Source organism: Chinchilla lanigera, unplaced genomic scaffold (assembly GCF_000276665.1).
Source record: "Chinchilla lanigera isolate Chin_1 unplaced genomic scaffold, ChiLan1.0 scaffold00040, whole genome shotgun sequence".
Lineage (NCBI taxonomy): Eukaryota > Metazoa > Chordata > Mammalia > Rodentia > Chinchillidae > Chinchilla > Chinchilla lanigera.
The window spans coordinates 5575603-5602125 of record NW_004955441.1 but is presented as its reverse complement, the minus strand read 5'-3'; the positions used below and the strand labels follow the sequence as shown (position 1 = coordinate 5602125).

General features: G+C 40.6%; 1 long non-coding RNA gene across 1 annotated transcript in view; it reads left to right on the top strand.

Annotated features, from left to right (window-relative positions):
• LOC102007596 overlaps positions 1 to 26523 on the top strand; it is an 89368-nt gene that overhangs the window by 11909 nt on the left and 50936 nt on the right. The window contains exon 2 of the long non-coding RNA XR_262050.2: positions 14145 to 14328. This is a non-coding gene — a long non-coding RNA (uncharacterized LOC102007596). The remainder of the gene's footprint in view (positions 1 to 14144; positions 14329 to 26523) is intronic.

The window sequence follows — 26523 nt, the reverse complement described above, 5'->3', positions numbered from 1 at the left end:
ACCAGACACTCTGTGATCCAAAACTAGGTTGTTTGAAAAGGAAGATTCTAAGGAGGCTCAGTGGACAGTTCCAGGAACCCACACATTGAGTCTCAATTTCATGACTCAAACTGTCTGGCTCTGCCTTGGTTATAGATGTGTTTCCAGCACCAATCTGATGGTTTAATCTTGAATTACTTGGATCACTCTTACATTCATAGAGGGAGTAAGGAGAAGAGAAGGAGGAAGGCAGACTGGTAAGTGAGGGATGATTTTGAGACTAGATAAGAGGATTTAATGCCATATATGTGTAAGAGAGAAATTGGCAGAGGTGAACTGAATTACAAGCCCTGAGAGTCAGAGGGAAGGAGTTAGTGTCTGCTTCATCTGATCAGTCAACTAAATTAGCAACTACTAAATTGGTCTAAGTCATAATAGAATTCTTGGTACCTGGCAATACAAATAGTTTCTCATAGAATAGTATTAGTGTCGGAGATCTGGCTGCAAAAGGTGATGGTGATTGTCTTAGTTACTTTTCTCTCATTGCTGAGACAAAATACCTAATGCCCAGAATTAAGGAAGCAAAGATTTATCTAGCTCACAGTTTGTGGAGATTTCAGTTCATACTTGGCTGGCTCCAAGGCACAGTGGCACATGGCAGAGGGCAACTGCTCATGGCAACCGAAAACAGCAAAGTCAGCAAGAGCAAAAACGGAGGAGCAGCTGCAGAGAGCAAGCCCCTTTCCCTCCCGTATGTTTTATGCAGGCTACCCACACCAGAGCGGGTGTAGCACTCACATCCATAATCCCATCACTGGACCATGAGTCAATCACAAACTCTAGAAGCCCACCCCATGGCTGCATGAGGCTTTGTGGGGACATCTAGACACAAACCATAACAGTGAATAAGTCTACTTCACTTCAAGGAGGGAAAACATAGGCTTTGGGAGATTTTTTCTAAGTTCCTCTACAGGCTCCTGAAGACTGTTTAGTGGCATCTGGTATTTAATCCTGGAAATCAAACTTGCCAGTTTTTGCCCTAGACTTTCTGTTTCTCAACTTTCTAGAGAATCTTCCTTTAGGACAAATAGGGATAAAATATTATATTTTGATTACTTTATATTTTGTCTGCCCATCCAAGTTTTCATTAGAAAGAGAAAGATCTATGCCATAAAGATGAGACACAAAGTGTTACTTGCAGAATATCTTCCTAAAGTTGGACTCCTCTTACCTTCATTCTCTCATAGGAAGGGAGAAAACCTGAGTGTAGTGTTGTGACCATTTAACATCTATGTCTGGGCCTCTAGTGCATACCACTTGCGGCAGTTATGGTGGTGAGGATCAGGACTCTTGGGTCTCATGGCCGTTGTCTGAATTCCAGCTGAGCCCATTCCTAGGCAGGTGCCTGGGCAAGTTATCTGACCTGTCAGACTCAGGCTCTCAGCCTACAAAGTGGGACATTGACAGCACCTGCCTCTCTGAAGCATTGTGTGTTACCTCCTCTAATCCTCACATACCTCAGTATCTGGCATTTAGTAAGCTTTCATAAACACTAATTATTCTTATTTAATATTGATAATATTTCTAACAATGAAGTAGGAGAAAGCATTGTCAATGGCACTGCACTGGCCAGAGAATTTTCAGGAAGGAGAATATAGGTGGAGCGCATAGGTCCTTCCTTGAGTTCATCCCACACCAAAGAATTTAATGTTTCTGTATTTAGAGTAGAAAGATCAGAAATGGCCAGTTCCAAACTAGTGACTTTTTCTCCATTGCGATTCATCCACCATGTTCTGAGTTTTCATTAGTCAGGTTCATTACAAGCCAGCCATGAACTGAGTATACTGCACCATGATAAGTCCAAAATCACCCTGACCAAAGCATCTCAGCTCTATACTCCTGGGTGGGAGGCGCACAGCCGGGGCAGGCTTCCCTGGCAAACCCTGAGAGCATTGTAAGGATCCTTTCTTCTAGGGGGCCATGGTGCCTCAACATATAATTCTGGGAACCAGAATGTAAGCAGTAATAGCTGAGCCACCGTGGACAAAAGGATAGCTCTTTTTAAGAGAGGTTAAGAAGCTGATTTTGTCCCTCTCTGTAACCACTATTTATTGTGTGAAATTTCAGAGGACAATGATAAAAAGGCAAGTTTGCAGAGACACCATGAAATTACATAAATAAAATGAAGTAATATCTGGGAAAGCCATCCCAAACCAAAATGAACTCAAAATGTCTAGCTCAACCCAAACTCCCCTTGAATTAAAGCACAGCTTTCATAATTGTGTATACAAAATGGCTTTAAAGTTCTTCCATAAATTTGGAAGAAAAAAGAATGGTCTGTTTAGAGGTACTAAGGCGAGATTCCTTCTTGCGTGTTTATAGGCACTAGTACAAACGGTCCCCAAATACTTTCTTATTTTTTAATTATAAATAAGAAAGAACACATTCTACCCTCAAAACTCCCAAGCTATTTCAGCTCCAGATACTAAAGACAGAGTTCTAGGAAAAAGGAAAGCTTAATTCTAGACCTCTGCTGCTTAATTTTATAGGATAATAAATAAGTAGTACATCTGATTGAACATGGATTACATTTAAATTGACCACATTTTCCCCTTGAAAAACTGTACAGTGTTGAAATTTTGAACACGTTATATTGAATATGTTGAAAAATTCTCTGTATGTTTGGGCTTTTATTGTACTTTTAAATTGTTTTAATTTTTCTTTTCAAATAAGTGAGAGAATCAAGTTGAATGGGCAATAGTATGTAAGTCATCCATTTAGCATTGAAATTCTGGGAATTATAGCCTTCTCTTGGTGCTGGCCACCATTATGTGTACTGAAATGCAACAGTTCTACATATGGGCAGACCCGTTCACAGGGCAGGTGGAAAGGGGTGGTTCTTTGTCCTTGCTGTAGGAGAGCTGGCTGCTGCTACAGCTAGAAGCGGCCGAACAATCACTGAGGGCTGTGGCTGCCAAAGGGGAAGGAAGTGGCTGTTAAATAACAGGAGTCCCAAACTGAAATTTGGTTGACTGAATCACTGTATCCCCAACATTTACTGAGAGTGACACTCGAAAGAGCCATGCAAATTTTATGGGTCCATTTGCCATTTGGGTATTCTTTCTGTATAGCTCTTAATGCCACTGAGCTCTGCTTATGTAACATTGAAATGTATGAGATAAAGGAAGACTGGGAGAGCCCCATGAAAGAGTGCAACTTACCTACATGTAAAATAGCTATCAAGTAAATTGAGCCTGTAAATTATATCATTAAGGATAGTGTAGTTGCATTTATAGAAAGTATCAGTTATCATTTAAAAAATATTCCTAATATCTCTATGATATGCGTAGGGATGATCTTTTTCTTTTTACCAATGAAGAAAATCTCAGCCCTAAATATAGGAAAGTACTTGATCTTACTAAGAGGATAAATAAATAGTTTGACCATCAAACTATCAAAGATATGTAAAACATCCCATTAGCAAAATTTTAACCATGGGTAATGTCTTATCCTGGCAATTCTTTTTCTGCAGATGGGAGTACCCATTGGTTAAACCTTCCAAAGAACAATTTGCCGTGTGTAGCAGGCTTTTATAAAGGTGGATACCTTTGGATGTGGTACTTTTATTTCTGAGATTTTCTGTGGTACTTTTATTTCCATATTTTTAAGGAGATAGTATGAAATGTAGATGAAGTTCATATACAAATATATTTTTTAGTGTTCTTTACAATGATGGAAACTTGGAAATAATCTAAACTTTTAACCACAGGAAAATGGTTATAATACACATATGAAGTGGAATATTATGGAACCCTTAAAATAGGGTTTTTGTTTTTGAAGAACTTTTTATGACAAAAATGTTCAGAATGTAATGTTAAGAAGCAAGAAAAATTTACTTCATAGCACCATACCAGCTACATAAAAACGTAGCAAATCCATTCAAACCAGACTGGAAGAAAATAGAACTTACTTAAGGTCACACAGCTGCCAAGCAGAGGAACCAGCACCTAAACTCAGTTGTTTTGACACTAATCACAAAGTCTCCTTCCCCATGCCACAGGATTCTGAAAATTTTTGGTTTGAGCAACACATCATTACTTGCTTAAGTTTTTAGAAAACAAACCATTCCTGGAATCATGTTAGAGACCATTACTAATTTGATAGATTTAAGGACATAAGTAAGCTTTGAGGTATTACTCAACTGTCCTAGCCCTGCAAGTCACTGATGCTACCCTCACATTTAGGACACTCAAGAATGCTAAACTCACTGCTAGGACTTCGTTTCCAACATATGTAACTGGAAGTAGATATGAAATCCCCTTAACACAGAGAGCCATAGAGAAGAAAGAACCAGTATAGATGATAACCCGGAAAGGTTATTTTCTCCCCAGAAGTTACCAAATAGGACTAAAGAGCAAAATTACCAGGGTAATTTTCTAAAAATTCAGATCTACTTCCCACCACAAGAGGTATTATTTTAGTAAGTCTGGGTGGAGCCCTGGTCTCTGCATTTTTAAAAATACTCAGTGTGAAACCATCCTTAAATCATTCTGACTAGTGGTAGAAATGTAGATGTCCCTATGTGCGCAAAGAGTGACACATGATGATTTCACTGTTTAAAGTTAGAAAAACTCCTCAGATCAAGATTTATGTATAACTTGAATATTCTGGCCACTGAGTCCTATAATCAAGTGCCTCATCCATTCAATGGGGAACAGACAATCACCATGTCTCCTCCTACTTCCTATGATCACTTTTTATTGCTACTTAACAAATTTTCTTCAAATCCTATAGGCTTCAAATAATAAGCATTTATCTCCTAGTTTCACTGGATCAAAAACCTGGGCACAGATAGCAGGGTGTTTCTGGGTCAAAGACTCTTTTGAGGTTGTAGGCAAGCCAGGACTGTGGTTTTGTCTAAGGCTATCAAAGAGGAGAAAGGAGGAAAGAACCTGCCTCCAAACTCATTTATGTAGTATTGACAGGACTCTACCTCCACTGCACTAATTCATTCTTTGGCAGCTGATTTCCCATAAAAAGAGTGATCTGAGAGAGTGAAAACATGAAGGAGAAAGAGAATGAGAGAGTGAACAAGAAATGATATCCTGTCACTTTTCCATATTTACTAAAAGTGAGTCAGATTTGGCACATAGTCTGGGAAAGGGAGTTACACAAGGGTGTGGATACTAGGACCAGGGGACCTCATGAGCTGTCTTGGAGGGTACTTGCCACACTATCCTAGGTAAGCAGCAGAGATAAAATTTTGCATCAAACCACCTTCCCCTGTATCCTTTTATTTCTACTTGGTGAGTAGGTAGAGGTTGGTCTGGAATGGACTCTTCCTATTGGTGATAGTTCTGTCAGTAGGCCCAAAGCAGAAGGAAGTGCAGTATAGCTGCTTGAATTTTCTTGAATTTCATGAATTTTCATACATACAACCTCAGCTATATCTAGATATCCCCCTTAGGTATTGATGGAAACATTCAATTACTCACCCTTTTTGTCCTTGAAGAGTATACATTTCCAAAGACCAAACCCTGCCCCCCCCAAAAAAAACATTTCCAAAGACCTTGAGATGGCGAGCTTGAGCCCACACTTAGCTGACCCTGTCTCAAAATGAAAAATAAAAAATAAAAAATAAAAAAGGGCTGGGGATGTAGCCCAATTCAAAGGCCCTGGGTTCAATCCCTAGTGAATATTCAATTCTCCTAAAAAATATTCTTGAACTTCATGTTCTGACCTCAAATGTAACTTGTTTAGGGACTAATTCAACTATATCTTCAATCTTCCCCAGAAGATAGACAAAAAATATTGGGAAAAATTAATTATATTTATTTGCTTTATACATGTGAGAAAAATGTGTGTATTTGTATACACACGCATCTACACACTACACTGTATTGGGACCATTGGGACATTTCATCTTGCCCCACTGTCCCCAGCTCAACCTTGGTAGCAAAGTAATGTTAGAAAATATATGAATCCAGACTCCACTAGTTTATCTGCTAGATCTACCATGTAAAGTTGAATCCAGCTTTCCATCTGGTGACCAGATGACCACTGCAACAAAGATTTTCCAGCGTCTCAATTTGCTGTTGAGTCAGAGCCACGAATTAAAGTGGCAAATACAGCTGCACCATGTCTGCTTTTAGAATAGGGTATTTTCTGTGTCTCCTCATGAAATCCTGGGAGAAGAGGGAGTCCCCTTTGTCATTTCAGTTGCCAAGACGTTTCATGCTAATAAACTGTGAAAGGGAAGTCACTAATGATATGAAATCCTTTTTATGGACAAGGCTGGGCCAAGGCCACCAGATGGATGGTGTTTTTCCCCTGATGGCCCATTAAGAGACCTCCTCCACCACTGAGACTGAGCCTGCTATTTATAGAAGGTGAGAGGATGGGCTAATCCATAAGCAGTGTCCAAAGGACTCTGGGGACGTTGGCATGTTTGCATAAGCCATTATCACCTCCATTTCCAACATGTCAGCGCTTTAGACAGGAGTTTAGGCTAGCTAAGTTCAGAGGAAAATAGAAGGGAAGCAACTTTTCGCAGACCAATTGGGAAAACTAAAAATAATCCCCAAGATACCCGTTTGAGTTATGGAGAGTCCCATAAAAATTGCTATCCCAGTAAAGTCCATGTCCACCCTAACTCCAGACACCTGATGGCCTGGAGACTTGCACAAAGGGTGGCTAAGGGAAGTGCTTGGGGTACAGCGGAAAGATCTCTGCTTTGGAGTCAGAGAACCTGGGCCATGTCTTCTACTGTGTTACTTTCAGCTGCACGATTTTGTGTCAAACACTAGGACTTACCAAGTGACCAAAGTGATACCATTAACTACTTCACATGACTGTTTTAAAACTAAGTGATGCTATAGTCATATAAATGAATATTAAAATAATTCACTATTTTAAAAGTACTATTTTTAATCACTCTGTGTAGAAATTTTGCTATCAGAGGTATGACGTTTTGAAATAAATTTCTGTTTTCCTAGAGCCCTTTTTAAAAAAATGGCAAATGTCTTTGACAAAGTTAGTGCAGAATCTGTGAGTGACCAGTCAGTAGATATCCCCAACAAATAGGTATTAAGTGCTGCAATAAGGAGGGTATTAGAGAGAAAAGGATTCCAGAGAAATATGGATGCTGCCCTCAGAGAACAGAAATGTGGCTGCGTATCTGAGTGTAAGGTGGCTCTCAGGGAAAGTCTCGTGCTTTGTGACTCACACGGTGTGCCTGTGAGTATCCTGATATCTGAGTTAGCTAAGTCTGTAGCTCCCACTGAATTGTAAGTTTTTGTTTCTAATTTATGGATGTTTTCCCACATTTGTTGCAGTGCTTGCTGTACAATAATTGCTTAATGAATATTTGTAAAACAAAAGTCATGTTTTGCAGACTTTACTCTTTTTCCCTAAGATGACTCATCAACTAGCTTACTTGGGCTTGGGGACACTTTTGAACCCACTTCCTTCTCACCAGGCTTTTTTTGTGATGTTTCTGAGGTGAGTACAGACTCTGTATCTGTGGGGGATACTGAATGCACAAGATCTCCAGACAGAGGTATGTGTGGTGTGGCCCCTCCTTTAGGCGGGTCATTGTTCAAGTTGATAGAGTCTTGACTGACACTGGTTCCGAGTGTCACACACAAGTGTAGGTAAAGTCCCTGAATCAGATCCCTGGATGGGTAGAACAAACAACATTGTCATCAGAGGCCATAGAATCACCAGTTTTTGTACTAGGGCTGGTCTGATATGGTGTGTTCATGCACAAGCCTCCTGGTCACATTGGTCCTCTGCTTTTATGTCTAGACCTTCTTTGATCAATCCAGTTATGATTCTTCTCTATGACACTAAATTGAACATTACATTGAGGACAGGCATAGGCTCAGTTGAACAACAATAAAAATCAAACCAACCAAAAATCTGTTTGCCCAGTAACCATGAGACTGAATTAGGAGCCAAGAAAAATCAGAAAAAATTTTCACCTAGTTAAAATAGTAGCTCACATCTTCCTATTTGTCCAGGCCATTCAGCGTAGATTTGTAGAAGGCTAGATGCTGATCTTCAGAAAATGCTGAAGCACCTTCCCTTGTTTGGTTGTCACAAATGCAAGGGCTTTGAGAGGAAATGTGAAGCAATGACCCTACACAGTACTGTCAGAGGCTGTAAAAATTTCTCCATTGTTTTGCCCACTTACGTAGCATTATAACTCTGCTCCCTTCTTTTCTTTCTAGGAAAAAATTAAACCTGTTTATTATGTATCCCCCTAAGGCATGATTGTGCTTTTAAAAATTAATATCTAATCAATGGGCCTAGGCTTAAGGGTGCAGTGGGAATTTTTGTGAGTCTCAAGAGAATCTGCCTGAAGCCTCTTAAGCTTACTCCAGGAGAAGTTTCCTATTTTATATAAGTTCAGGGGCAGTAGGGCTAGGGGAGTTTCTGAGGTTTAAATGTTTATGGCAGATAAAATGTTAAGTGCAATAAGTCAGACACACAAGCTTAAATATCACATGGCTCCTCTTATAAGAAAAACCCAAATTATAAATAAAGAGCAAAATAAAAAATAGATAAAAAAAGATAGGAAGTGGGGAAATAGATCTTTCTCAGACGAGAAGGAGATCAAGAGGTGGAAGGAGGAGGGAGGGGAGGGAAAGGGGATGGAAAAAGGGGAAGGAAGAAGAAAGAGAATTAAGATGTGTCATGGACATGGACCAGCTGCACACAAGGAAGGTAAACACTAGGTACTGTAAACATGTACTATTAAAAATAAAATAAAAGAAAGGCTTGAAGACTAAAAAGCTGTTTATGGGAGAGAGTGGATATTCCTTGGGATGGAAGGCTTGCTGAGCTCAATGGAGAAAAACTTAGAATGGAGGAAGTTTGATCTCAATTCTAAACCAGCCCTAGAATCCAATGAAGGAATCAACTGGAGAACTCTTCTTCCATGAGGTGACCATGTATGCCTCAGTGGTGGTACTTTAGTGTCAAGAGGCTTTGTTTCATGACAGGAGCAGAAATGACTGATCTGGAACAATCTTTCAGTCTAGACAAGATAAGAAACTAGGTCAAAATGTGCTGTTAGAATTTTAGGCAGTCTCAGAAATATATTTCAAGATTTCCCACCATAACACTGAAATTATAAATGTTTTTCAAGAAGTCTCTCTTGGCTGGGAGAGCTTCCCATAGCAGTTCCTGAGTTCCTTTCTGTACAGACTCTTTGTTGAGCATATAAGTTTCCCTTGATTGTTGGGCAGAATCTACTTGGGACACATCACAGAATCAGAGTATCTGTGTCTTTAGTTTCTGTTATTTCTGAAGAAGGTGATAGTGAGCACAAGTGTGAAAATGATAAAATAGCTCCTATTTTTTCAAGCACACATTGTATGACAGGCACAGTGCTAAGCATATGCATATCTTATTTCTTTTTAAAAATATCTTTCCTGAAGTGTTAGTGAAGGTACAACATACCACAAATATTCAATATGAATAATTTAGTAAATTTTGATATATGTATATATCCATGAAATTATCACTAATAATCAATAATGAACATGTCTATCACCCCCAAAAGTTTCATGGTGCCCTTTTATAGTCACCCTCTACTGCTTCTCCCTGATCCACAGCCTCATTTTCAGACAACTACTTCCATGCCACTATAATTAATTTGTATTTTTTAATGTTATATAAGTGGTACTGCTGGGCATGGTGGTGCAAGCCATGCCTGTAATCCCAGTACTTGGGAAGCTGAGACAGGAGGATCACCATGAATTGCGCTACATAAGAGAGTTCACAGCCAGCCTGTGCTACATAGTGAGATCTTGTCTCAAAAAAATTTTTTATATAAATGGTGTCATACACAATGGCCTTTCTTTCACCTGACTTCTTCACTCAGTGCAACTATTTTGAGATTCATTCATGCTATTATACATAATAATATAGTGCATTTCCTTTTATTACAGAGTATTTCATGGTATGAATTCACAAAGTGTTTATCCAGGCCCCTAGTAACAATCGTTTGAATCATTTCCAGTTTCAGAGCACATTAGAAGGCAGTGGTAATAGCTGAGATAGTTTATAACTTGTGGTCCTTCGAGTGGAATTTCAGAAAATCCACTTTCTATAAATTGTCAGAATTGAAGTTCAGTCCTTCTCAAGAGACCAGCCTCTTTTCATTCAAAGTGCCTGGGTCGAAAGGCTTTCAAGTTTCCCACTCAGTGCTGTTTCAGAGCATTCATCACAAGAGTGGAGTGCGAGGGCTAAGTGAGCAGTGGCCACAGAAGGCTGGGTACAGCACACCACCGGGATGGGCTAGCTTTCTAGTTCCATTTCCCGGCAGCTCTAGGTGTGAGGGCAGTGTCTTCCTCAGTGACTGGAATTCTTCAGGACTGGCCTGCTTTGCTTCTGACATTACCTTTGGTGCAAGTCTGGCTGGCCAGGGACCTTCTTATTCAAGCTTTTCTGCCTCCCTCACTCGGCCCCCAGCACAGGGCATCAGGCTGCTCCAGGGAAAGTGTGGGAGCTGAAGAGGTTCAGCCCTTCATGGCAAGGGAGCCAGAGGGGCAATGCCAGAGAAAGGTGCGGCCCTTGGAGGCAAGCTCCACTTTGGAACCACTGCCCTAGAGCATGGCAGCAGAAGCCTCTTTTCTAACAGTTCTCACAAGTGCTGAAGGTGTAGGGTGGTACTACAGCTAATCTCAAGGGACAGTGACCACCATATGCTCTTCCTGTAGGACTTTGCATACTCAGTAGGCTTGCCCTGAGGCTACAATGATCAGCTCCTGGATTTCAGTCTATCAAAGAGCCATGCATGAGTATGTACTGGCCTTGCATTAGGACTGTAGCCTTACAGAAAAAGAACTGTGCCTTCACCACATTGTCTCATGCTGACCTAGCCCTCTGGTTCCAATACATTTTGAACTCAAGGTCATAGGGCCAAGATTCACCCAGAACTAGCTTGAAAATCTGTACTCTTACTGCCATGGAGCAAGGGTAGAAATAAAAGTTCCTGTGAGTTTGGGTGACAGATGGTTAGCTAGAAAGGAGCAAGAGTTGTACTGCAGTCAGAAGTAAAAGAAATATGAGCCTACAATATATGCGTCGGGAGCACATTGTCAGCAGCGTGTCACCTGTCGGCAACAGCATGAAGGAAGAAAGGTCTTACCAGGTCCCAGCGAGTTGTGCTTTACTTTTTCCTGAGGTTTTAGCTGCACAGAATTGGTCTTTCCTACAGTTTTCAAAAACTGCAAAGAACTAGTCTAGCCATGAACACACACACACGCACACACACACACTGCAGAGGGTTGTATGTGTAAGAGCATGGGCTCCACATCAGAGACCTGAGCTACACAGCCTCAGGTAAGTCATTGGCTGCATGTATCTCTGTTTATCATCTGCAAAATATAGAAAATAACTCACTCTTCCTCAGGCTGGTTGTGAAGGTTAATATCATGCTAAGTGGGGAGAACATATGGCACTTATCATGGTAACAGTTCTGATCTTACTCTAGTGGGGACATTCTTCTGCCTTAATACTTCAAACAGTAAAGTTCCCCCCAGAGACCTTCAGGCGAGAGCGGAGGATCACGAGTCCTTTGTGAGTGCCTAGAGTTTTCCCAGGACAGCAACCAGAAGTCATCTCTGCTCAGTGCTGTTCCAGTAAGATATTGGCATGTGGATAGAGATTTCTCTGCTTGAGTCTATGAAGACAGACATGAAGGAATTGCCTCAAATTCTAGAAATTATTTACACAAGAATATTTTTACTGCACCCAGAACAAGTGCGTTTTTACCCATGAGACTAGAGATTGCTCCAACTTTGAGAAACCAAATCAGACAGAATGTAAGGATATTTTTGCATTTGTTTCTGAAGGTAAATTTTCTTTTAGCAGCTGTAATTCTCTGGGATGTCATATCAAACATCCACATATCTTGTGTCATGCATATATATATATACATGTACCATCTAAACTTGCTATGAAACTTTTGAGATATTTTCCAGAGTAAAGACCCAGATCTGAGACCATAGGGTAGACTTTAGGATGCCTCATTCACTTTTTATGGTTAAAATTGTAACATTATCTCAGCATCTCTTCATGTGCTATAATGTACAATCTTCACACACATTTTTTGAATGACCAACCCAGCCACTCACATCTGAACAAAAGATGACAATTGCTGCCATTGACACCCTCAGACCACATGTACAGTAATTGTGCTGGTCTTCACTTTTGGGGGTGAAAATCTTGATCATGTTCATGACAACTAATCACTTTCTGTGTTCTCTGACACCTTGGTTTATAACAAGTTTTGGCTGGCAGCCCATCTGAAAGTGAGGTCAGTCACCTGTCTATGGAGTATGTGTACACGTACTTGATTTCCTTTCTGTTGATTTAAAGATCATTTCTCACCTTGTTCTCTAGTTTTGCAGCCAAACTGAGTACAGGGATCTTATTGATTTGTGTGTCCTGGAGTTGGGTTTCTCTCAAAGAAAATGAACATGCTCAGATCAGTTCCATGGAGCATGGAGCAAGCAGAGTAATGAGCCATACATCCAGGTGCATCCACGCAGAGGCTGCAGCTGCACCTCTTTTTTCTTTGGGTGCAAGCCAAATACTACAGTTGGGCTTAAACTGATGTCCAGGACAGATTTCTGGAGCTTTTACTATGAAACATAATTTCAGTTGTTGACCTGACTCACATGAGTTCTGCTAGCAAAAGGAACTCTCCTGGAGAATGCATACAACTCAGCCTACCTGGAGTACTAATTGTGGAACCAGTAAACTGGAAATGAAAGAGGTTTCCTACTCTATTCCATGTGTGTATCGTTATTGGGTTCATGTGTGGCTAGGGACAGAAAAAAATATCCTTATTCTGTATTTAGCTTTGTAAATGGCATCATGGTTTTGTAAACCAATGCGGTTTTATTCTTTAAGGTTAATCAAAATTGACAACTTGGGGGAGAGATTTGAATTATATTTTTGTTTCTGTTGGGCAAATAACTCCTGAATGACCCCTTAACATTCTTGTTGGAGTATTGGACTTGGTATTGTTAAAACTCATCAATAAATTGTTATGTTTCGGGGTAAAGTTTGACCTAATGGAATGAATATCCATGTTTATGCAGAGTGAGTATATTCTTTTTTTTTTTTTTTTAAGATGGAGGACACTCAGACTGCCTCCTCTTCCTCTCTCAAAGGAAGAGAAAAATGATCATTAAAGATAATGACAATTTCAGTGAAACAACACTAAGAACTGAACTCACACTCACATTTCATCTTCATGGTTTCTGGTGCCCTGTGTATTCAGAGATTCTTCTAGGAACTAGCTGTAGAAATGCTCACTGAAAATATAGTCCTCCGGAGTGTATTGTATATTTCTTATCTAGAAGGACACAACCAGCCATTCCAAGTCCTGAGGCTGTGAGCATGACTTTTGCCCTTTCCTTGATTTACAAAGAAATTACATTCCATAAAACTTTCTAATCACAGAGTTTCTCATGTTAAAAACAAAAAAAAAAAAAGAAGGACCTGCAGAGGTCTCTCATTTTGAGGTGTTTTTTTTTTTTCTTTTAATTATTTTTTCAATGATATGAAAAGCCTGCTGGCTGATTGTTTGTTGTTTTTAAATGAAACTTCTATGAAAAGAGTCAAGGTAGAATTTCCTCTCTATATTTTGTTTGCTTCCTTTCTTCCCACTTCTCTTTGCTCATCTTGCCAAAACTAACGTTTCTCTATGGCTTTGGTATGCTTTATCCTCTAGCAGGACTTTTGATCACTAAGATTTAAAGTTTGGAGTAGGCACTGGTGGCCTTGAACTTCCAAAGGAAAATTCTTAATCTTCTTAATGTCTTGTTTTTTTGAACATGCCATCACTCAGTAACGTGGCTTCCTTTACATAAGGTGCAATTCACCAAGTCAAAGTAGTGTTGAGCAAATATCTGGTGAATATGAAACAGTGTAGGTGGAGTGAAATAAACTGCTGAGAAGTTGTACATTCACCACACATGACTCTCAGAACACTACATGTAGAACTGCCTTAGGAACTTGGATGGGGCCCTACCCAACAAAAGAGCAATTCTCTCATCCATAATACTAGTCATGTTGGTGTAGCAACTCTTAAGGAAGTACTACAACTTTTCCCTTTTCCCAATCTGTTATTCATTCTTTTTCAGAAGGAAGAGAGTTCTCATTTCCTGGTTATTGTGCAAGTATCTTAAGCACAAAACCGGTAAGACTAGTGTCCATGGCTAATCTCCACATAGCCAACATCTGTGATTCGTTCCATCTGAACTCATCCATGCAACCACCTGCAAGTTCAGACCACCGATCCTGAGATGAGCTAAGTGTGTAGATAAAGTAAGCAAGTTCATTCCGTTGCTTTAAATCTACTATTGGGGGAAATTATTCTCTTTGAAAGTCTTTACTAGAGTATCTTGAGACTATAATAAGACTTCTTTAAGAAAAACAAGAACTGCAAGAAAATAGGGCCTACTAGAAAGCCTGTAAGAGTCAGTTCACTCTTTTTACAAACAAAAAGTAGTTTATTTTGCTGAACTAATAAGATCAAAAGTTCCTAAAATCCCAGGATTCTTTTATTCTGATGTGACTGGGCTTTTGTGTTGCCCAAAACAGAATTCACTCAGGTTAGTTTAAGCAGAAAAGAAGTTTATTCAAGAATACCAGGTAGATCACAGAAACTCAGTGAGGATCAGAGAGCAGGCTCCAAGCCATCCAGGAACGATGCTTAGCCACACCACAGAGGATAATTTGGGTGACACTGCATTGTCACTATTGTTTTGTATGTGTAAGAAAACTAGAATGGACACCAGCAGCACTCCCAGTGCTGATCTCGAAGCTCTAGTTGCCTCCACCATCACACTGATTTCTCTCCACACAGGTAGTACCTCAGCTTGTTCATTTCCCAACCCAAGTGTAGTGGATTGATAACTGGTGGTCAACTTATAACCCCCAGCTGAACTGAGTAAGCATGGTGCTGGGTGTGGGAGGCCCACCTGGGGATTGTTGCCAGCAGCATAAGAGGCAGAACTGGAGAGGGATAGAGAGGCTGTTGGGAGCTGAGAATGGCTGTTGGGAGCTGGTAGAAGCTGTAAGGAGCTGTTGGTTCTTTTGGAAGAGCTTGTCATGCTGCCTTTCCTGATGAACATGGCTGTTTTCATCCTCCAAGGAGCTCAGGACCTTGCTGGTACTGAGAATGGCTTTGGTTCACTGTGGGGGGGCTTTGGTCCTCACCTTGAGCATTACTTCCTGGCTCCGGAGGGGAAGATGGTGCACTGCCAGTCTTCTGAAGATGCTTGCTGCATTGGCTTCCTTGATGGGAACTCGGCCATCTTGATCATTGGAGGAGGTCGGGACCTCACTGTTGCCAAGGATGGCTGTGGTACCTTTTGGGGGAGCTCTGGTTCTTCTGAGCATCACTTCCTGGCTCCAGGGCAGATCCCTCAGCCTGCTAGCACAGGTCCTTCATCCTGCTGACAGATATTCTAGATTCCACCTTTGGGCCTTCCCAGTGCAGATCTGTGAAACAGGCCTGCATGAGATATTGTTATGGGCTCTGGGCCTCCAGTTGGATTCATGGGAGGCATTGTTTTGGGCTCTAGGTCTTCAGCTGGACTCATGTAGGACACTAGTGTAGGATCAAGGCCTTCAGCTGGATTCCTGGTCTATAGTGTATGGACAAATTTCCTGCACACTCTTATATATCATTCTTTGGGTGACTATTATAAGTAACCTTACAAAATATATGTCTTGTATTATATTGTTCTCCCTTGCCAAATAAGCCCCAAATCATAACAACAAGACTCTCACAAGTTGTTCTAATTAGTGGGATCCAGTTAGCCCTACCTACAAGGGACTCCAGCTGTGCAAGAGTTCTTTCTAACTTCTACTTTGGTAAAATTCAACTTACAATGTGGGCTATCAGCAAAAGATAAGGAGTATTTTATAAAAATTAAAGCTTTGTGCTTCAAATAACATTACCAAGAAAGTGAAGACAACCCACAAACAGAAGAAAGCTTTGCAAATCATATAAATAAGAGACTTATATTTCTTCCATGTAAAGAAATTTGACAACTCAGCAAAGAAAAGACAAATAACTGAACTAAAAATGGATACAGATTCAGAATAGATATTTCTCTAAAGAATGGCTAATAAACATGTAAAAGGTGCTCAATATCCCCTCAGGGAAATGCAAATCAAAACTACATGGAAATATTATGAACTCACTAGGATGGTTTTGGTTTTTAAAAAAGGCATAAATAGCACATGCTGATAAGGATATGAAAAAAATGGAATCTTTAAAAATTGCTGTTAGAAATGTAACATGATACAGCCCCTTTGGAAGGCCATTTGACAGTTCTGCAAAAGGTTAAGCATGCAGTTGACTGGAAGTTTACTCCTAAATATATATCCAAGAGAATCCAGGCATAAGTCTACCCAAAATCTTTTACAGGAGGGCTCACAATAGCATTGTTAAAAATAAACAAAAAGTAAAAATAATAAAAATGTCCATCAACTTATTAATGGTAAAACAAAATAGGTTTATACATTGGAATATTATTTGGTCATAAACAGAACTGAAATACTGAAACATGCTACAATATAGATGAACCTTGATGACATTGTGCTAGCTGAAAGAAGCCAGTCACAAGGGGCTAGATATTGTATGATTTCATTTTTTTGAAATCTCTGTGTATGGGTTTTCTAGGGCTACCATGACAGTACTATAGACAGGGTGTATGGCTTAAACAACAGAAACTTATTTACTGTTATTTGGGCTGGAAATTTAAAATCAAGGCATCAGCAAAGTTGCTCTCATCTGAGACCTCTCTCCTTGGCTAGTAATTGCCCATCTTCTCCCTGTATCGTCAATGACCTTCTCTCTGTAATTGTCCAAATTTTCTCTTCTGTAAGGACACCATTCATACTGGATTACAGTCCACCTTTGGACCTTATTTTCACTTAATAACCTCTTTGAAGACCTTGTCTCCAAGTATGATTATATGTGAGGTTCTGGGATTTATGATTGCAACACAGGAATTTCAAGGAGACATGGTTCAGCCTGTAACAGTCAAATAATACACAGATAAAGAGAGATAGATGATAAATAGATTAAAAATTGCCTGGAGCTGGACGATGGTGGGTATTTGGAGAAATGATGGCTAATGGGTCAGAAGCTATTTGTTGGGGAGATGAAAATGCTCTTACACTGATTGTGATAATCGTTGCAAAATTACTTCATATACTAAAAGCTATTGCCCTACACATTTTAAATGGGTCAGTTGTATGGTATATGAATTACATGTTAATGAAGCTGTTACTAATAAAAATGATAAAGTTGGAGTACAGAAATACTAGATGGCCACAAATGATAGTTGTCTGTTACAGGATATTTTTGATAGCACCCATCTGAAAAATTACAAAGAAACCAGGAAATACCAATCCATGATCTCCATGGATGAAGCCGTTTAAGTGTTCCTCCTTCACTCTAATCTGAAATCATTTCATCATGCCCAGTGGAAGCACTGGTGTTGGCTGCTGTTTTTGCCATACTGTCCATGGCCTTCTGGATTCTGGGAACAAGGGTGACCTGGCTGTGACTAATGTCATCCTTTGATGTTCAGGATGAGTGTGATCACTCTTGTGAGTGCACTTTTCCTTGGCAAGAACTCTGAGTACTTTATAGTATAATTAGGGTCATCTCAGAGATACAGTTTTCTCAGACCTGGGAATATATTATAAAAAATGCATTCAACTGGGAATTAAAAATGTTTCATTTATGGCAATCCATTTGGGACTCTTCCTATCTCTCAGAAGCTATTCCTATTCTCCACTCCCTCATTCCTGTTCCCCTTTCCTTTTCTCCAATAAATTTTCCTACTCTTAAGAGAATGTTTGGCTTGGAAGGAAGCTGTCACTGTAAGACTCAACAGTGTCTGCCCTGGCAATTTAATCCCCATTTCACCCTTTTGCATTACTGAGGCTTTTACTTTTCATCTTACCAACTGGCTTGTGGTGTTTTAAAGTTTCTTCTCCCCATAAATTTCTTTGAGGTTTTATCGTTGCGCTAAAGCCATATGTACAGAAGCAACTCCTTGGTAATGTGGAGAGATGGAGGAGAAGGATCCAGGAAAGGTTCTTCAGGTATCATATTTTGGATTCCAACTCTTCAAGCACTGAGAGAGGAATCAGAGGAAAAGTGGGGAGAAGTAGGAAGAGAGGAGGATGCCTCAGGCAGAATGAGCTACCTGAACAAGGTCACAGGATGCTTGACAGTATCAGGAGCACAAGAACAGCTGTGAGTAGTTTGATTTGGCTTCAGAGCAAGTTATAACGTGGGAGTGAGAACCAGCCAGATGAAATCGGATAGAGCCAAGGGCAGGAGGCAGAATATCCAATTAATCTTACTTAATATTATGGTCTCAAGGTGCATCCATTTGCCTACAGATAGCTCAAATTTATCCTTCTGTATGGCTGAGTAGTGCTATATTATGTATGTACAGTCGTCCCTCACTATATTGCAGTTCACTTATTGCAGCTTCACTGTATTGAGGGTTTAAAAAAATATCTAATTCTGTATCATGGAGTTTTCACTATATCGTGGGATTTGGGGTATATAGGTATTATATAATATTCATGATTTTAATTATTTTTGCCTAAAAAATTTAAAACAATGTAAAAAATGTTAATTCAAACATATTGAAGGAATATTAAATCGAAATAAAATACTCTACAGTATGTATTTCATCAGCGGATGAATACCCTACTGTACACAGTGGAAATGCAGTATGCCACTACCGCCAGCCTGAGCCTGAGTGGCTGCTTATAGGTGGAGAGGGTGCGCGGATTCGCCGCAGCTTCGCCACGGCCCCACCCGCTACATGAGCAGTGCAGGCGCTGGGCTTGGCTCAGCTGTTGCTCCACGCTGGGTCCTGCGTGCCCTGCTCCCCAGCCCGCTCCCTCCCTCCATCCCCACCTGCCCATCCTCCCCTTCTGCCCCCATAACCAATTCACCTGGGGTCCCCAGGCACCGCCCCAGCTGGAAGCTAAGGCTTTGGGAAGAAGGGTGTCTCCAGGAAGGCGCACAGGAGTGAGGGAAGGCTTTATAGGAGTGTGGGAAGGGTTTATAAAGCCTTAATATATATATATAAATAATAAAATAAATGTAACGCTGCTACCTCGTGGATTTTCACCTATCGCGAGGGTCTCTGGAGCATAACTCCTGCGATAGGTGAGGGGTCGCTGTATATAGCACATTTTCTTTATCCATTTATCTGTTGACAATGTAAAAACCACTTCCAAGATTTAGCTAGTATTACTTGTGCTGCTATAAACGTGGGTATGCACGTATCACTGTAGTGTGATGTCTTTAACTCGTTTAGGAAGAAGGGGAATATCTGGGTCAAATGAAGTCTCTTTTTTTATTTTTCTGAAGAATTTCCATACTCATTTCCATAGTGATTGTATTAGTTTACACACTTACCAGTGCAGAAGAGTTCTTATTCCTGTGCAGGCTCACCGGCATTTGTTATTACCTGATTTCTTTTTTGTTTGTTTGTTTTGTTTTTTTTTTCCGGTACCAGGAATCAAACTCACGACCTTGCACTTGCCAGGCAGGCTCTTTGCCACTGAGCTAAATCCCCGGCCCCCTTACCTGATTTCTTGATAATATCATTCTTTCTGAAGTAGGATGAAATCTCAGTGTTGTTTTAATTTACATTTCTCTCATGACCAATGATGTAGCACAATTATCACATGATTTCTCTTATATGAGAAAGTCAAAGTATAAATATTTAAAGAGCAAAATAAACAATAGATGTTACAAAACAGGGAGAAAGATCCTCTACGAATGGAAACAGGAACTAGAGATGGAGGGAGGAAGGAAGAGTAGGAGGGAAAGCAGTAGTAAAAATAATTAAGATGTGCTATATACATGTACCACCCCTCCCCATGATGAATGTAAGCATTATGTACAGCTTACATTATGTACAAATATGAACTAATAAAAAGAGAGACAAATGTCCAGGTCAACATATAAAGAGCTATGGTTTGGATCTTAAATCCAAAGCCCATGTGTTAAAATCCTGGTCATTAGCCCCTGGCGCTGTTGGGAGGTAATGAAACCTTTCAGAGACAGGGCCTAGTGGGAGGAAGTTAGGTGAGTGGGGTATGCTTCTGAAGGCTGTATCGGGACCATGGCCCTTTCTTGAGTGCCTTTGCTTCCCAGCCTCTGTGAGGTGAACAGGCTTTCTCTATCCCACACTGCTGCTGCTACAGGCCCAAAGCAACAGGGCCGAGAAACCATGGACTGCAACTTCTGAAATCATGAGCCGTAATACCATTTTCCTCCTTATAAATTGTTTATCTCACTGTGATTCAAAGCTGACTAACACATTTCTATTTTGCAGTGAGTAAATGAATGACTATTAATGAAAATCCACCTTTGTCCTAAGTGCCAAGGGAGTACTTTTACATCATGAACACATTTCATGACAAGGACAACACTACCACCTTCTCTGAGCGTCTTTCTTATAAACACACTTACTTCTTAATTAACTTCCCCACCCTCCAGTTAATGAAGCCTCCTTTCCTGACAGAACCCCCACATCAATTTTTTGGGTGGCTGGAATGTTTTCAATGGTTAGCTAATTATGTTCTTCAAATTCCATCCTCTATATCTGATAGATGATGGAGTTTTTCTCTGATACACATTCCATGCCAGCTCAGATCACAGTCCTCTCACTGTCAGAAACCTCCATATCTGGCTGTTTAAGAGACCCCACTTCATGCCTCTGTCCAGCCCAACCTCTATAACTTCTAAGAAGAGCAATCCTCCTCCCATTTACAACTCCTAGCTTGTAGCATTGTGTTCTCTTGTTTTGGGGAAGTGGGGCATAGATCCATTCTCAAGTCCTATTTTGAGAAAGGAGTGAGCTTGATGGCTTTCATCTGAATAGGATGGAAACTGTGAGATGGCACCTAAGAGACCCGTTTGGCAGTGTCTTTACACTCACAGCTCTCCTGCAATTCTAGGATGATGGACAAATTAGAGAGTATGAGGAAAGGGAACACGTTTATTATCAAAAAGCCTGTGCCAAGAACCTTCCTATGTGTGTGGCCTCCTCTAACCTGGTCCACTTGGCCCTCTGTGTTTATATCATTCACAGGACTTGTGTCAGATAGTAAGCTGAATGTGGAAAAGACAGGAAATGGAAATCTATCCTTGAGCTTCCAAAAGAAAGTAGAACTTTTGAAAACTTGACTTTAACCCAGTGAAGCTGATTTGAAATTTTTGGCTTTTAGAACTTTCAGAGAATAAATTTATGCTGTTTCAAATCACTGTGTTTGGGGTAATTTTCCATAGTCAGGGGAAAGGAAACACTCCAGTTGTTAACATTTCTATTTAAAAGTCCATCTCTCTCTTTTTCTTGAGACAGGGTTTCACTTTATAGTCCAGGCTGGACTTGAACTTGCAGCAATCCTCCTGCCTCATCCTCTTGAGCTGGGATTATGGGTGTATGCCACCACACCCGGCCCAAAAGTCCATCTCTTTGAATAGAGAACACAAACTTATCTTCATCTTCCAAATAGTGGGCACACTGCTAGTGTATCAGTTAGTTCTTTTAGGATGTAAGAAATGTATACTTTCCAATTAATTCTAACAAAGGTTATTCATCACAATAATACAGGGAAGAGAAAAGAACTGGCAAAACTCTCCCAGAAATGGCCCTGCTAAACCTCATGGCCACTGAAACATTCTTTAACAAACAATATTAGTGCTGGTCAGTTAGTAGTAAGTCAGTAACTTAACAGCAACATTAGAGACCATTCCCTCAGACACATGAGTCCATGACTTAACAACTCTTTCCCCTGATGCAACCAAGACAATCTATATCTGTCATTCCAACTGCCCTAGAGAAATAAATCAGTCTTTTGTTTACCACCCAGTGTGGAATTCCCTTTAGGGACAATGTCCTGCTAAACCAACTCCTCTGATGTTGACCAAGCCTAAAAGGCTGTCTCTAGGTTGGGAGCTGGTCCCTGGTTCATACAGCCATGGTCAGGGTAACTTAGGGTAACAGAATTATGTGTTGTTAAAATTGGCAACCTGGAAATACGTTCCTGGGCACAAGGTGGCTGTGGATTTGACAGTCATGTAGACCTCAGAGACACCTCTTTCATTCACTCATGCATGATTGGCTTTCAACAAATGCTTCTCAAGGGGACTCATGGAGGTACAATAGAACTATAAGACACAGCCATTACCCATCAGGATTCTGTCACATAAGAGTAAACAGAAAAAATATATAGAACCATTCATGACAGGACAGCATTACATTCAATAGCCTTATAGCCCAATACTGTATAATAAATGTTCTGTTAGATAAAGTCACAGAATATTTCATTGGCAATATCCTTTCTTCTCCCCTAATGAGAAATTGAGGTATGAATTCACCTCAATGCTCCTCTGGGGTATTTCTGAAGTTTACATTCCAGTTATGATGTAGTAGTCAGGTTGGTTTAGACTATGAGCAGAGCAGGGTAAACTGAGGCTTGTTCTCCTATTCATATCTTTCCTTCCCACTGTAGAAAACTGGTTGTGGGAAAACCTAGCACTGTGTTTAGAGGGAAGTAATTTAAACATGGTGTCGAGGGCTGTATATTAATCTATTACAAGAGACCTCTATAATGTCCTGGTAAGGTTTGGGTTCTGGATTCTCATGAAAAAAAAAAAAAAAAACCATTATGTACTAGAAATAACATAAATGGAGGCCAGTTAAGAGTCTTTGCAAAGAAATAGATCCTGATTGCAAGGTGTGTTTAATTTTAGAAATTTGGGAGAGAGAATCTTGGTACAGAGTGGAAGTTCCCTGGTCTCTTCTCCTTTCTCCATTCCGGGGAGTCTGCAGTGCTGGGGAGGAAAGTCAGAAGCATTCTGAGAATGCCTGACCCAGCCAAGCTGTCCATCACCAGAAGCCTTGGGGCCGGAAGCCAAATTGTTTTTGCAGGAAGAAAGAGGCTTCCTGGAGAAAATGGGTAAAGTGGAGGCATTTGAAAGATAAAGAGTCAAACGGCATAGGCCTGAAGGAGGGGGAAGAGAAGGAAGAGCGTGTTAAGAAGAGGAAGCAGGTCCCCAAGGGATATCCTCGGAAGGCCTGAGCGGTGATGTCTCAGCTTCTGTGCAGTGTCAGGGAAAAAGGAGCTCCGCCTGCTCCACATTCTCCCGGATGAGTGGAGCTTTGAGAACAGGCCCGAGCCCTTTAGTTAAAACTGTCTTCCTGCCCATCCAGAGCCTGGTGTTCTTGGATTAGACAATCCGGGAAAAGAAAGAGGGAGAGAGGATAACTCTGCTCCCCCATGATCACTAGGCAGGCATGGGTCTTTTCTTTTTCTTTTTTTTTTGTTTTTTTGTTTTTTTGTTTTTTTGAGACAGGGTCTCACTGTGCAATTCAGGCTGGCCTTGAGCTCCTTTTGTAGCCCAACCTGGACTCGAATTTGCAATGATCCTCCTGCCTCAGCCTTCTGAGTGCTGGGGTTACAGGTGTGCACTACCAGGCCTGGCGGCATGGGGCTTTTCTTCAAGGGTGATGTGTACAGACTCAGAGCCTGGGAAGCAGAACTCAGTAACTCCCAGTCAGCATCCCAAATACAGAAGATGTTTGGGTGGAAAAACAGCCATAGACAGGGTGTCTTTGTCCCTGGCTATTACAGAGCAAATTGAATACATAAGCATCCTTTTAATTCTGCATAGCCATGGAGTCCCTGCGAAGTTTCTGAGATGTAAGAGGTGGTAAATGGAAATTAATTCTCACTAAGATGATATGCACAAAATTTCACTAAAATTACTTTGTTTGATGTTCTCCCTTTAGTCACTTCATGAGTTATTTACAAACTCACACATGACCTCAATTTCCCTAATTCTATTCTCTTTATAAGGTCACACATTTCTCAACTGGAAATTCTAGCCTCACAGAGGTTGTCACACAATCTCCCCAGTTTGTCATATAAACAAACTACAATTATGGTCAAATTTTGAGCCCTGCCAGTAGCTGATAATAAGTTAGGGATATGCCCATAATTATGGGAGGATAATAAGAATGGCCATCATCTATTGATTACTATTTGTCAACCACTGCAAGCACATTGCATCTCATTTTCACTCTGTCAACAACATATGAGGTGTTATTACCCCCACCTTACAAATGTGGAAGCTGAGGCCAAGAAAGTGTGAGCAAGTTGCCCAAAGTTTCATAATAAGTAACAGAGACAGGGTTTGAGCATAAACCCATCTGAATCCAAAGTTCATCTGTGCTGCCTAACTCCCAGAAGTAAGGGAGTAGAGAGGGCTTGGGATGGCCATTGAAGGCGGAATGACAATTGGACATAGGAAACAAAAGAAGAAAAATTCAAACTGAGGTTGGGACAGAGGAGTAAGGACATAGGTAGAGAGCTGGGGAGACCAATCTAGCAAAAGCTGAGCTTAGAAAGGGGACTAAAGACAAAGGTGGAAGCCATTGAAATGTAGGTTGAAGAGTTTTCACATGATTCGTCATCAGAGAGGGTCTCCTAATTTTAGTTTGAGTGATGGAAAAAGTTCATCTCATTTAACAATGCTTCAGCCCATTTTTTATACAATTTTAAAGTGATTTGGGGGAGGGGTTAGCAGTGATTTTGGCAAAAAATGAGGAAGCATGAGAGAAAAGAGAAGAGAGGAAAAAGTGCAGGGAAAAGGTGGTCAAGAGGCCTATTGTTCAGTAGACAATATTTGCAAGGTTAAAGAAAAATATTTTGACAAACTTCATGATTTAGGCTAATTCTTTGAATGTCATTCCTGTTGGACAATGTCCGGCCTTCAAATGCAAAAAGAAAAGAAAAGGGAGGGGAAATAAAAGTAAATTGTTTCAGTCTGATAAATACTATTAGCTTGGGTTCCATTGGTTAGTGAATAACAGCGAATATTATAACCAAGCTGAGTGTGTTTTGTGCTAAGCTTAGGCTTCCTCCTTAGCAGGTCATGGGAGCTGACTACTCTTCACAAAGCAGGTGTCCTGTCATTTGGTAGGTGAGCCCTCTATAATCACTGGGCAGGCATGGGTCCTTGAGAAGGCTGCTTATTGTGAGACTTGTTTTAGAAGGGCATTCAGGCAGGGGAGTGGAAAGCTGGTAGATTTTATTAGGGGTTTCGGTGCCAGACACTTTTATATATATGTTAGGTCATATGGTTCCCTCCATAATCTTGTGAAATTACGGTTTCTCTGCAACAGCTGTGGAAACAGGGCAAGAGCGAGGACTGGAGGCCAAGCAGCTAGAAAGTGGAGGAAGAGAGAACTGAATTTGGTTATCTCTAACTCCAAGGCCAAAGCCATCTTTCTCTCCCATCACTGTGGATTGTAGCTTAAAACAAACAAGCAAGCAAGCAAATTAAGCTGAGACGGGAAGAAGATGAAGTACTATGGTTAAATGATAAAGGGAATTTTTTAAATCTAAGAGGTTTTCCTTGTTTAGACGTGAGCTTTGGTTTGGACCTGCAATTTATGACCCCTATGGACTGATCAACGTTGAACTGGGGGCTGATGAGCATGCTACTCTCCTCCAGAATCTGGGTTTGCTAAAAGGAATCACTCCCTTTCTTTCTCCCTGACCCATAAAGAAGTGAACCTGAAGGAGTCCTTGGGGATGATGTGAGACATGAGCGTGCAGGGTTGTTGCAAGGGCTTTAATCCTGGGAGATTTATGTCTGTGACTTCACTATGAAAACAAAACTACTTTCTCAGACCTGTCAGGAGTCAACAATTAGAAGAGGAATGTGAGGTTTACTTTTGACAAAGTTTGTGATTCCTAATAAAACCTCTCTTACCAATGGGGTGATTTGTAGCCAAAACATAAAGGCTCTGGGCTAAGAAAAAAAAGAATAAAGAAAATATAACAGAATTTCTGTTATCCTATTTTAGAACAAATAATCAAAGGTTGACCTCTGGGAATAAAATATGGCACATTTTTGTATATTTTTCTGCTTTAAGATGCAAGTTCTTCTGCACATGGAAGTTGGTTTTGTATTAATTCATATAGCATGGATCTATTTTTCCTCATTGTTATAAAAATATCTCAAGACCTACATGACAGAGAATGCCTCCAATTCCTTAACCACTGTGGGTAATGGCACGTTAATTGGATTGTACCAGGACTAGTGTTGATCCCAGTCTATGCCTGTTGGGATAACGGGAGTTCAAAACCTTAGCTCAGGCGGAGTGTTAAGGCCATTCATCCTAAGGCCAATGGGACTGATAGCAGGATCAAAGCTTTGGACTGAATAATCAGGTAGCCAGGAGGTGGCAGAGCTCAGGGGAATACTCAAGCCCCATGGAAGCAGCAGACTGGCAGTCTGAGATTGTCAGATCGGAACCCCTGGAGGAGCCCAGAGACCATCACAGAATCAAGGACAACTCCGCGAGAACCTGTGGACTTTCACAACCTGTGCTGTCTGCAACTAAAAGCTAAGGCCATGTTTTATACCTCATTCCATCTCCCAGTGCC